The sequence below is a fragment of the Pinus tabuliformis genome, chromosome 2_2, assembly GCF_031772625.1.
Source record: "Pinus tabuliformis cultivar Carrire ecotype Pingquan chromosome 2_2, CPIR1, whole genome shotgun sequence".
NCBI lineage: Eukaryota > Viridiplantae > Streptophyta > Pinopsida > Pinales > Pinaceae > Pinus > Pinus tabuliformis.
The window spans coordinates 1314068845-1314080437 of record NC_142300.1 but is presented as its reverse complement, the minus strand read 5'-3'; the positions used below and the strand labels follow the sequence as shown (position 1 = coordinate 1314080437).

At 40.3% G+C, this 11593-nt stretch overlaps 1 pseudogene; it reads left to right on the top strand.

Moving 5' to 3' along the window:
• Nucleotides 1-306: 306 nt before the first annotated feature.
• LOC149198361 (putative inactive purple acid phosphatase 27 pseudogene) lies at nucleotides 307-1376 on the top strand (annotated as a pseudogene).
• The last annotated feature ends 10217 nt before the right edge of the window (nucleotides 1377-11593 follow it).

The following is an 11593-nucleotide window of genomic DNA, read 5'->3' as shown; positions in this document are numbered from 1 at the left end:
GTGGATGAATTTCTGAGAAAATTTGAAAGCACAGTACCAGAACAATAGCGGTTTGTTGCTCTAAATTGGGCACTACATGCAATGCCTGCACGATGGTGGGGTAGGAATAAAGGAAGTTTTAAGGACTGGCGCGGCTGTAAAAGAATGATGTGCCTATGATTTGGGAAACCACTAATACGACTAGTAGAAAAATATGATGGACGAGATGATCCACGCACACACATCGCGAAATGAACCAAGGTCTATGGGGAAGAGCCACAGCCTCAATGGGTACATTTATCCTACCATACCTTGGATGTCATACCCATGAATTGGTATACTAAGGCAGAGCTCCACCATGCTACAAGCAAATGGGATGTCTTGCGCGAGGGATTTTTGTTAACCTTCACATTTGAATATCGTTGGTCAGATACTGTTGACGATGCGCTAAATTATTTTGCAGCATCTCCATATCCTGGCCAAGATTCTTTGCAGTGTGTAATCATTTTTGGTGACACGGGGAAAAGCGTGATGGTTCTAATGCATATAGCGACTACCAACCAGGCACCCTAAATACTACTGATCGCCTCATAGAGGACTGGGATAATATTGACATAGTTTTTCATATTGGAGATTTATCTTATGCCAATGGCTACATATCGGAATGGGATCAGTTCACAGCACAAGTGGAGCCCATTGCTTCACATGTTCCATATATGGTAGCAAGTGGTAACCATGAACGTGATTGGCCTAATTCAGGTTCATTTTATAAGAATATAGATTCAGGTGGAGAATGTGGTGTACCAGCTAAAAGCACATTTTATGCACCAACATTGAATGATGCTAAGATATGGTATTTCACCGGCTATGGTATGTTCCATTTCTGCATTGCAGATTCAGAACTTGATTGGCAAGAAGGAACAGAACAATATAAATTCATAGAGGAATGTTTAGCATCTGCTGACAGACAAAAGCAACCGTGGCTTATCTTTATTTCACATCGAGTTCTTGGTTATTCCTCAAATTCATGGCTTGCTGTTCATGGAGCATTTGGAGAGCCTATGGGAAGAGAGATTTACCAAAAACTTTGGCAGAAATACAAGGTGGACATTGCTTTCTTTGGTCATGTTCACAACTATGAAAGATCATGCCCTGTTTATTTAAACTACTGTGTGAGTACAGAAAAGTCACATTATTCAGGGACGTTTAATGCAACAATTCATGTAGTTGCTGGCGGTGGAGGTAGTCATCTTTCTGACTATGCTTCTCTGCAAACTACTTGGAGCATCTTCAAAGATCAAGATTATGGCTTCGTAAAGCTGACTTCTTTTAACCATTCCACGTTGTTGTTTGAGTACAAGAGAAGTTCAGTTGGGAATGTATATGCGCACAAATAAATCGTGATCAAGGTGTGGTCAAATCCTTGGCGAGAATTTCCATCTCTGTGCTAATGAATCAAAACACTAATCGAAGTGAAGAGATTGCTATTTGAAATAAAATCAAATGCTGTGAACGTTGAGTTCCATTGCTGGATGAGATCAAATGTGCAAGTCAAACGAAACTCTGTTGGTTGAAGATACATGTGAATGTATGGAGAAATATTCGCTGAAGCAGAGGAACGTGGTCATACTTGGGATAGGCGTTGTTTGATAGCTGGCATTGGTCGCCTAGTTTTAATCCGGGCTCTTAAGCTACTAGAGCAACGTGGGAAAATTTGGCTCACGTCTTTGACACCTGGTCCTTCACTTCAGACAAAAATAAATAAAGACACCTGTTACCAGATAAATAGGATTCGATTCCTATTTCCAGACTTTATTCAATGAGATCTGCGCTCCATGTGTTAGCCAGCAGAGGATTTCAAAAGAAACGCATTTGCTTATTTTAATCCGTAGCCCTGATTCTATGAGATCTTAGCACCAGATTTTCTCTTAATGAGCCAATTGTCAAAAGAGTCAAAGAAACGCTGTACCATGTAGAGAATAGATTGTAACGTTTTTTTATTTTATTTTTGGTAATGTTAGTTAAACTGCGCCCCTGTTTTGGGTAGTGTTTCATGTATTGTGTTTAAAAGAAAAATTCATTTTGAGAGAGTCGGAGAAAAAAGAGAGGGGAGAGTTTTCTGAGTGCTGAGAGCTGGAGGAAACTGAGCTTCATTGTGCAGTTTTGTAACAGAGATTTTTAATGGAATTTCACAGCTCTATTTGCTGAGATTCATGTGGTATGTTAATTTAACATTAGTTTTCCCTTTGTTGCATATGTGATCTGTTATGTTTCATCTCACTTCATGATCGTTTCTAGTTGAGCAAAGGAAGTGTTTAGGAAGGAATTCATAGTATTGTATGCTCCTCCTATAAATTTGCTCATGTTCAATGTTTTCTTCTGTTTGACAAGGATTCAAAGTTATTGTTTGCCCTTGTCAGCTCCTCACCAGTCTTGCCATCCCTTTTAAAATCTAGATTTGGTGTTAAATTGCTTGCCTACCTTGCCTCAGTTGATAATCTGTGTAGTCATTATATTTCTCTGTTCAAGCTGTGATTTTGCCCATGCAGCCCAGAAAAACCCCGTCACCAAAAACCCCAAAAATCATAAAATCAACCCCCCTATCAATTTACTAGCCTAAAATCATTATTCTTAATTGGTCAGCCTAATCATATTGAAAGATCTATCAAATCTGACCCGAGAGAGCCTTCTCATACCTCGTAGGGCTAGCTACGAGGTGAAATGGTTTGATGTAGCCTTGAGAGTTTGTCTATCTCAGCCTAGGTGAATTCCAAGCGCTAACAATAGTGATGATGGTCTCGATTGTATTTACAATATAACTACACGAGAACAGGATTAGGTGAATCCGACAACAGATGGAAGAATTTCGTGGGAGCACGAAAGCTCCTACACTTCAAATTTAGATGAAGAAGTAGAGCGATGGCAGAATCGGCTGCACGAAGTAACAACGCTTAATTGCAACATGATAATTAGATCACTGCATTGTGTGACAACAGAGGAAAAGGAGTTGCTGACATATGATGGATTGACAGCGGTGGATGAATTTCTGAGAAAATTTGAAAGCACAGTACCAGAACAATAGCGGTTTGTTGCTCTAAATTGGGCACTACATGCAATGCCTGCACGATGGTGGGGTAGGAATAAAGGAAGTTTTAAGGACTGGCGCGGCTGTAAAAGAATGATGTGCCTATGATTTGGGAAACCACTAATACGACTAGTAGAAAAATATGATGGACGAGATGATCCACGCACACACATCGCGAAATGAACCAAGGTCTATGGGGAAGAGCCACAGCCTCAATGGGTACATTTATCCTACCATACCTTGGATGTCATACCCATGAATTGGTATACTAAGGCAGAGCTCCACCATGCTACAAGCAAATGGGATGTCTTGCGCGAGGGATTTTTGTTAACCTTCACATTTGAATATCGTTGGTCAGATACTGTTGACGATGCGCTACAAGCAGTGAAAGCTGCTATCTTCAAAATACCACAGGAGCCAATGGAAGTACTTCAGCCAGAATGGGCGAGACAGTTAAGCTGCACGCTAGAGTGTTATAACGTAAATGTGGAGGAGAATGATCAGGACCCACAAAATATTAATATTCTAGAAATGGAAGGCTGTTGTGAGGTTCAAGGACCATCAATTGAGGATCTCGACATCACCACGCCACTAAAAACAAAGTAGGTAAACATTGGAATAGAGGCGGAGCCAAAGTATGCAACACTTGGGGACTATTGGGATGATGCCACGTTGGATAAGGCCGCTGGGTTACTATGCGAATACCAAGACTTGTTCCCAAACAAAATTACGGACTTAAAAGGGATCGTTTGCGACTTAGGGATGATGAAGATCACCCTAAAACCCGACGTGAAGCCGGTCAAGCAATGGCCTTACCACTTGAATCTGAAGTATAAAGAGAAGGTCCAGGACGAATTAGACAAGATGCTCGTAGCCGAAATTATTGAACTAGTAGAAGAATCTAACTGGGTGAGTCCTATGGTAGTACAAGAGAAAAAACAGAAGGGTGAAATAAAAATATGCGTGGACCTCAGGAAGCTGAACGATGCCTATGTACACGATCTATTCCTGACACCATTCATAGATGAAGTAATGGAGAATGTTGGTGGTCAGGAAGCATACTCATTCACTGATGGGTTCTTAGGGTACCATCAGATCAAGATCGCGCCGGAATATAGGAGCAAAATGACCTTCGCAACAGAATGGGGCTGCTTTCAATACATCGTTATGTCATTTGGACTGAAGAATGAGCTAGATATATTTTCACTCATCGTTGTGGTTGCATTCAAAGAATACATCCACAAGTTCTTGGAGGTCTATCTGGATGATTGGAATATATTTGGATTAGTTAAGCACCATATAGTGAGATTATGCTTGATGCTGGATACATGTTGCCGACACTAGATTGTGCTAAAACTTAAGAAGTGCATATTCCTCATTCCCTTTGGAAACCTACTGGGACATGTGGTTTGCAAACAAGGCCTGATGGTGGACCCTGTGAAGATTGTCATTATCCTAAATTTGGAAGCATTGCGAAGTGTTAAACTACTGCGCACTACAGTGGGGAACATTGGATACTATAGGAAGTTCATCAAAAGTTATGCCCAAATAACAACGCTGATGGAAAAGCTATTGAAAAAGGATGTTACATATTGCTGGAATGATGATTGCATGAATAGTTTGGATGTCCTGAAGGGGAAATAGCCTCCGCTCCAATCTTGGTCTTCCCAAAATGGGATGTGGAATTTCACGTACATGTTGATGCATCGTGTATTGCGTTGGGAGCCGTACTCATACAGGAAGGCGCAGAGGGCATGGATCACCTGATCATGTTTGCAAGTTGGAGATTGTCCAAAGTAGAAAAAAACTACTCTACCACCGAGCGCGAAAGGTTGGCAATGGTGTACGTGCTCCAAAACTATGACACTATTTACTCGGAGGACATTTCAAGATGTACACTGACCATTTTGCGTTGAAATCCCTGGTGAATAAGCCTGTGTTGGGAGGGCGCATATGCAGATGGCTCTTACTATTTCAAGAATATGATTTTGAGGTCATAGTCAAGTTGAGACACCTAAATGCAAGACCAAATCACTTGTCACGAATTGAGACAGGCGATGAACCCACAAATTTGGAGGAGGGACTACCTGATGCATAACTTTTTGTAGTACGTGTTGCCGACAGACACTTTAAAGATATAATCCATTTTCTAACAACAGGGACTACACCGAAGGAATAATCACTCCAACAGAAGAAGGAATTGGCAGTGCGCAGCGGACTTTCCTGTCATCGCGGGGCACCTCTACAAGATGGAAAATTATGAGATATTGCGAAGATACGTACCTGAATTTGAACGAGGTTAGATACTTGTGGAAGCACATGGGGGAACTATAGGAGGACACTATGTAGGATGCGCAATAGCACAAAATATTCTTCGCGTAGGGTTATGGTGGCCGACCCTGCACCAGGATTCGAAAGTGCATTGTAAGGCTTGCGATATATGTCACAGGACTGGAAAACCATCACGAAGGGACGAGATGCCACTAAATCCACAAATGATACTACAGCCGTTTGAAAAATGGGCAATCGACATTGTGGGACCGATCAAATCTCAGGGAAAGATGGGTGTGCACTACATCATCATTGCGACGGAGTAACTTACATGATGGGCGGAAGCACAGCCAGTCAAGGACTACATGGCCGCTACGATTGCGAAGTTTTTGTTCAAAAACGTGTTGACATGATTTGGTTGTTTGAAACTCTTAATGAGTGATCGCGGAACACATTTCCCAAATGAAACCATCAGTGCGCTTACAGAAGCGTTCTAGGTATATCATCAGAAAAGTACACCATACCACCCACAAGCTAACGGGATAGTAGAGGCATCCAACAAAATACTGGAAATTGTGCTGACCAAAGTATGTAATGCACAGTGAAATGAATGGGACCTACGCATACCTGCCGTATTATGGGCGTACAGAACAACGTGCAAGAAATTGATGGGATAAACACCTTTCTGGTTAGTCTATGGCATAGAAGTTGTCATGCCAATGGAATACATCATACCTAGTCTGCGAATAACAGTGCTCACAGGCTTGACGGACCACGAAGCTCTGGAAGAAAGGCTCATGCAATTAGAAGAACTCGAGGAAGAATAGTTTCTGGCTAGATTTCAACAGTAGGTACAAGACCAGTGTGAAAAGTCCTGGCATGATTGACATATCAAGTTTCGCACCTTCTAAGTAAATGACTTAGTACTGTTGTATGACAGTAAGCTTGAAAAATTTCCTGGAAAATTCATAATGCACTGGATGGGACCATACGTGGTTATGGAGGTCACGGATGGAGGCACAGTCCAGCTAGTCAAACTAAATGGAGAACCCTTCCCAGGAAAAGTAAATGGCAGTTTCTTGAAACCCTAGATAGGTGGGCCAGCTCTCTGACTAACTGGCCAAATCACAACCTTTGCGACCCAGGGAGTCGGACAAGGGCACGGGACTATAAACACACACAATAGATGCTGGTAACAAGGTAAGGATACAATTTAGATATAGATGATTCAGAAGCAAGAATACAGTAGGTCCAGCAAATCGCAGAACAGTGCGCTACAGACCTCCGAGCAGTTCGGGACAAGTTGGAGGGACTCCGCGCCAAGATAGTCGTGCTGCCAGAGTGACTTGGGGACAAGTCATGATGATTATGTTGGGGACTTGTTGGGCATGGAATCCCCCCACAACTTGTTTTGGGGCTCAAAGCCCAAGGTTTGGTCAAATGTATTGAAGACTCCGCGAATTGCGAGCGTAGAGCGTGAAGTATAGGTTGAGTCATAGGGTTGTCTGCCCTAAGTATTGTAATGTAATGTAATGTCATGTTTTCCTACCCATGGTTTAGGGACCATGGGATTGTATAAATAGAATGAGGTTCTAAGTTGTAAAGATAGCGAAGGGAATTGGAGAGATCAATACGAATGGCTCGAGCACAGAGTAAGAGTCTAAGTGTATTGGGTTGTAGTAGTAGGAAGAGGCTTTGTAGCTGAGTGCGTAGAGGCCTAGTAGAGTCCGCAGATGAGTGCGTGGACCCCTACAGCTGAGTGTGCAGGGTAGTATCGAGTCTATAATCTTGAACAAAGAATAATAAAGAGAAGTTGATTCTAATTTCTGTGCATCTGTTTTTCTATTGCATTCCCTACATTTATATTGTTTGGTTTATCATGCACACTTATATGATTGCTAGATATACTGTTAAATATCACTAGTCTTACACAGATAAGTTTAGTAATTGGGTAATAACAGATTAAATAACAAGGAACTTGGGTATAATACAGATCGCGCCCCGAGTGGGGCTGCACAAAGGCAGCATCATAGATCACGAGGGACTAATAGGTGCATGTAGTGACATGCACGTAGGATGAAACCGCGGACAACCAAAAGCTCATCAAACATCCCTAGGGTGCGGAAACCTGGTTCTAGCACCCTCCCATACTACTTCGGGTGAGACCTCAGTCTGAGCCCTGTGGACTGTTTTCGAAAGGGCCAGTAATTTTGGGATTTGCTTGGCTAAATCACCTCTGAACCTGGGTCAGGCTCATACAAGCCAACAAGAACATGGGTGATGTCTCCTCCTGCTTGAGAATCATTTGAGACACATAGATTTAGATGTATCTAGGGATTGGTCTTGTAAGAAATCTGAGTTTGTCTCTGGGAGCGACAACATCTTCTCTAGTTAACTAGAGTAAGGTTCTTATGGATTCTTCTCTCCTGATACTTGCTTGATGGTACTTATTCCCAGAACTTTAAAATTAGATTAAACCAATAGATTAGCTAAACCTTTTCCTTTTACCAACTTAGTGGATTTGATATCTAAATCAAATTCAATAATTTTAGCTATCCATCTCCCTCTCGTACCATTTGTACCAGGTTGGGCCAAAATAGTTTTGACAACATTGTTTAGGAGATAGGTAGTGATACGGGAATGAAGGACATAAGTTCTGAAAGAGTTTAGAGCTTGTACAAGGGCATAGGCTTGTTTTTCAATGATTTCATATTTTCACTTTGCATCTCTCATAACTTTACTAAAGAAGGAAATGTTGGAAATATTACTGAGAGGGGGGGTGAATCAGTATTATCATGTTAATAATTTTATTTCCCAAATAGATTTGTATACACTATTTTAGCTAAGTGAACCAACGTGTACACACGACCGTACTTAAGGAAACCATTGTATATGCAGAGAACTTTTGAATTACCCAATTTATCATGCATTGAACTTTAACTAGTATATCAGAGATTTATTAGACAATGTAGAAAAAGCAGAATAAAGCATCACACATAAGAAACACACATGAACACCAAGATATAAGGTGGAAACCCAATGTGGGTAAAAACCACCTGCTGTTGTCGTCTTTTTCTTCCTTTAATAATAAGAAAATCTATTTACAATCTTGTACTGGTGTAGACTCATACCAGTACATAGGCTTCTACCTGTATAAGGTTACAACCTTCTCTCATTCTCCAGCTTCTACTGGAAGGGAGCTACAACCCCCTAGCTCTTGTACTAGCCGATATGTTTACTAGTACGTAGGCGCCGACCTACAAAAGGCTACGACCTTCTTTCTTCCTCCAGGGACCACGTTTCATAAATTTTTAGACTGGATCCATCAACAACATCATAATTCAATCATCAAATACATCTGCATCAACCAATCACTGAAACTCAACCACAACTGAATCATAACCCATCATCAAATCACAATCAATTTGATCATACAGAATACTGTCACCAGAATACAGTAACCAGAGCCCAAACCAGAACCCAGAATTCTGCAACAGCAAACAGAAACAACTGAAACATACTTTATGAGGTATATGCTACTTCCCTGTGTTAAACCTGCGTGTATACACACTTTAATCAAAGCCAACCAGCATACACATTTGTAAATATTAATTCATAATTTTGCAGCTATTCCAAACTTCAGTTATACCCAGATCATAACATTTACAGAATAACACATGCGTTAGTATTCAGATCTAGACTATACATGTTCAAACCATATAATGATAATTTATTTCAAGCCTAAAGATCCTGATCCATCATTATATATTATCCCTCATCAACCGCTAAGGTTCATCCTTGGTTCAGATCAAGCAACACACCATAAGCCAATAACCTGCATACTAGATCTCACACTTCATCAGCTATTTGATACTTTCACCCCTGGCCTAATGATCTTCTCTACCTTTTATAGTTTTAGTTCTTTCTCAATACCATGGACCAAAACCACTTAGGACCAATACCTTAGACCAAATACCTTGGGTCAATACCTCAGACGAGATACCTTGGACCAATACCATGGATCAAAATACCATGGACCAAATACCTTGGACCAAATACCTTGGACCAAAAAACTTAGTTTTACAAGATATACGCGCTTTTCCTTCTATGCAAGTGTGTGTGTACGCATGCGCTACTTGTGGTCAGTGAACCTGTGTGTATATGTAGCTTGGTCAAGGTGAACCTGCGTATACCTCTCTTTCTTCATTCTTTGTAGTCTGATCTGTACTTATTTGTTGTTAACATATTGTACTGTGATCTTTCATCTGAGTGAGTTGCCATCAAGGACAACACCTGTATCATAATGCCAACAATCTCCCCCTTTGACATCAAGGGAAAAGGGTCATGCTCCCCCTGAGTACATGCTGAATTCTTTGCTATGCTAAATTGTACTAATTGAGCTCCCATGATTGAGTCCATTCTCCCCCTGAGCACAAGCAAAGTCTGCAAAAAGATTTTCTAAACAAATAACATGACTCTATAACTCAACAATGTGAGGATGACCTTCCTATCATCCATATCCCAACTAAGTGGGGATATACCAAATTTGACTCATTGACCCAACCAAGTGGGGATATATCAATTGTTTATACATGACAAAAACAAGAAATATTACATCATCCATCCCATGTAAAGTGGGGATATAAATTACATCATTTGTCCAAGAGGACCCATTCAAATGTATGAGAAGACATATCACACGCTAGACTCTTATATGACTTGAGCAGCAAATGGTATAAATATCTGAAGCCATAGTTGAACTCAACAACCATAAAGCCAACAATGCTAAATGTACATGAAGGCTAATGCTCCCCCTGAACTGGTGCTACTTGTGCATTGTTAATAGGTCAAAGATCAAGGCATCTTTGTTAGTCAGATAAAATTAATGAACAGAGCATATTAATCATCAATATCAGTTAGAGCACCCATATTAGAGCCTGCCCCACTATTTTTCTTGACTAAAAAACATATACGCTCCTTGACCCACAGAAACCCGCGTGTGTACACGACTACACTTCATGAAACACACGTATAATCACCTTTCTCTAAAAATTTTGATTTAACAACATGATGAGGCAACAACTACTCCCAACTTTTGTCTAAGATATTCAAATGTCTCTCTAGGTAGTGGTTTAGTGAATATATCAACAACCTGTTCTTTGGAGGTAACAGACTCCAATTTTACCTTTTGTTCAAGCACTTGTTCACGTAGAAAATGGTATTTGATGGGTATGTGCTTGGTCTTGGAGTGCATAACCGGATTCTTTGAGATACTGATGGCACTTGTATTATCACATAGAATGGAGATGGGTGGAGTGCATGTGATCTGAATGTCTTGTAAGGTTTACATCATCCAAAGTAGTCGTGTGTGGCAAGATGCAGCAACCACATATTCTGCTTTAGCTATAGATAGCGTAATTGAGCTTTGTTTCTTGCTGAACCAAGACACTAACCTAGAACCTATATAGAATGCACCACCACTAGTGCTTTTTCTTTCTTCAACACTTCCTGCCCAATTTTCATTTGTATATGCATGAAGAGTGAGATCTATATCTCTAGGATACCATAAACCAAAGTTTTGTGTTCCTTCAAGATATTTGAAATTTCTTTTAACTGCCTGAAGGTGTGATTCCTTTGGATTTGCTTCGAATCTTCCAACTATTCCTACTGCATGCATGATGTCAAGTCAGGTACCTATTAGATAAAGCAGACTGCTAATCATGTATCTGTAAGTTGGTTGATGTACTGCTTCTGATTCATCATTTGAGCTGAGACTGCATCCTGTTATCATTGGGGTACATACAGGTTTAGAATCTTCCATGCCATACTTTTTCAAGAGTTGTTTGAGATATTTGGTTTGTGAAAGAAAAATACCATCTTTATTCTGTTGAACTTGTAGAACAAGAAAATAGGTAAGTTCACCAAGCAAGGGAATTTCAAATTCTTGCTGCATTATTGAAGCAAAATTCTGACTCATGGATTCTTCATTGCTACCAAAAATGATATCATAAACATAGACAAATATAATTATCAATTTATCAGTGTCAATATTTGTTTATAGATTTCTATCTGTTGAACCTTTTGAAAAACCTTGTTGATGTAGATATTTGTCAAGACGGTAATACCAGGCCCTTGGAGCCTATTTCAAACCATAGAGAGCCTTTTTGAGTCTACATACAAGTTTTTCATCATTTCCAAGAATGAATCCTTCTGGTTGTTCAATATAAACTTCTTCTTCTAAATATCCATTAAGGAAAG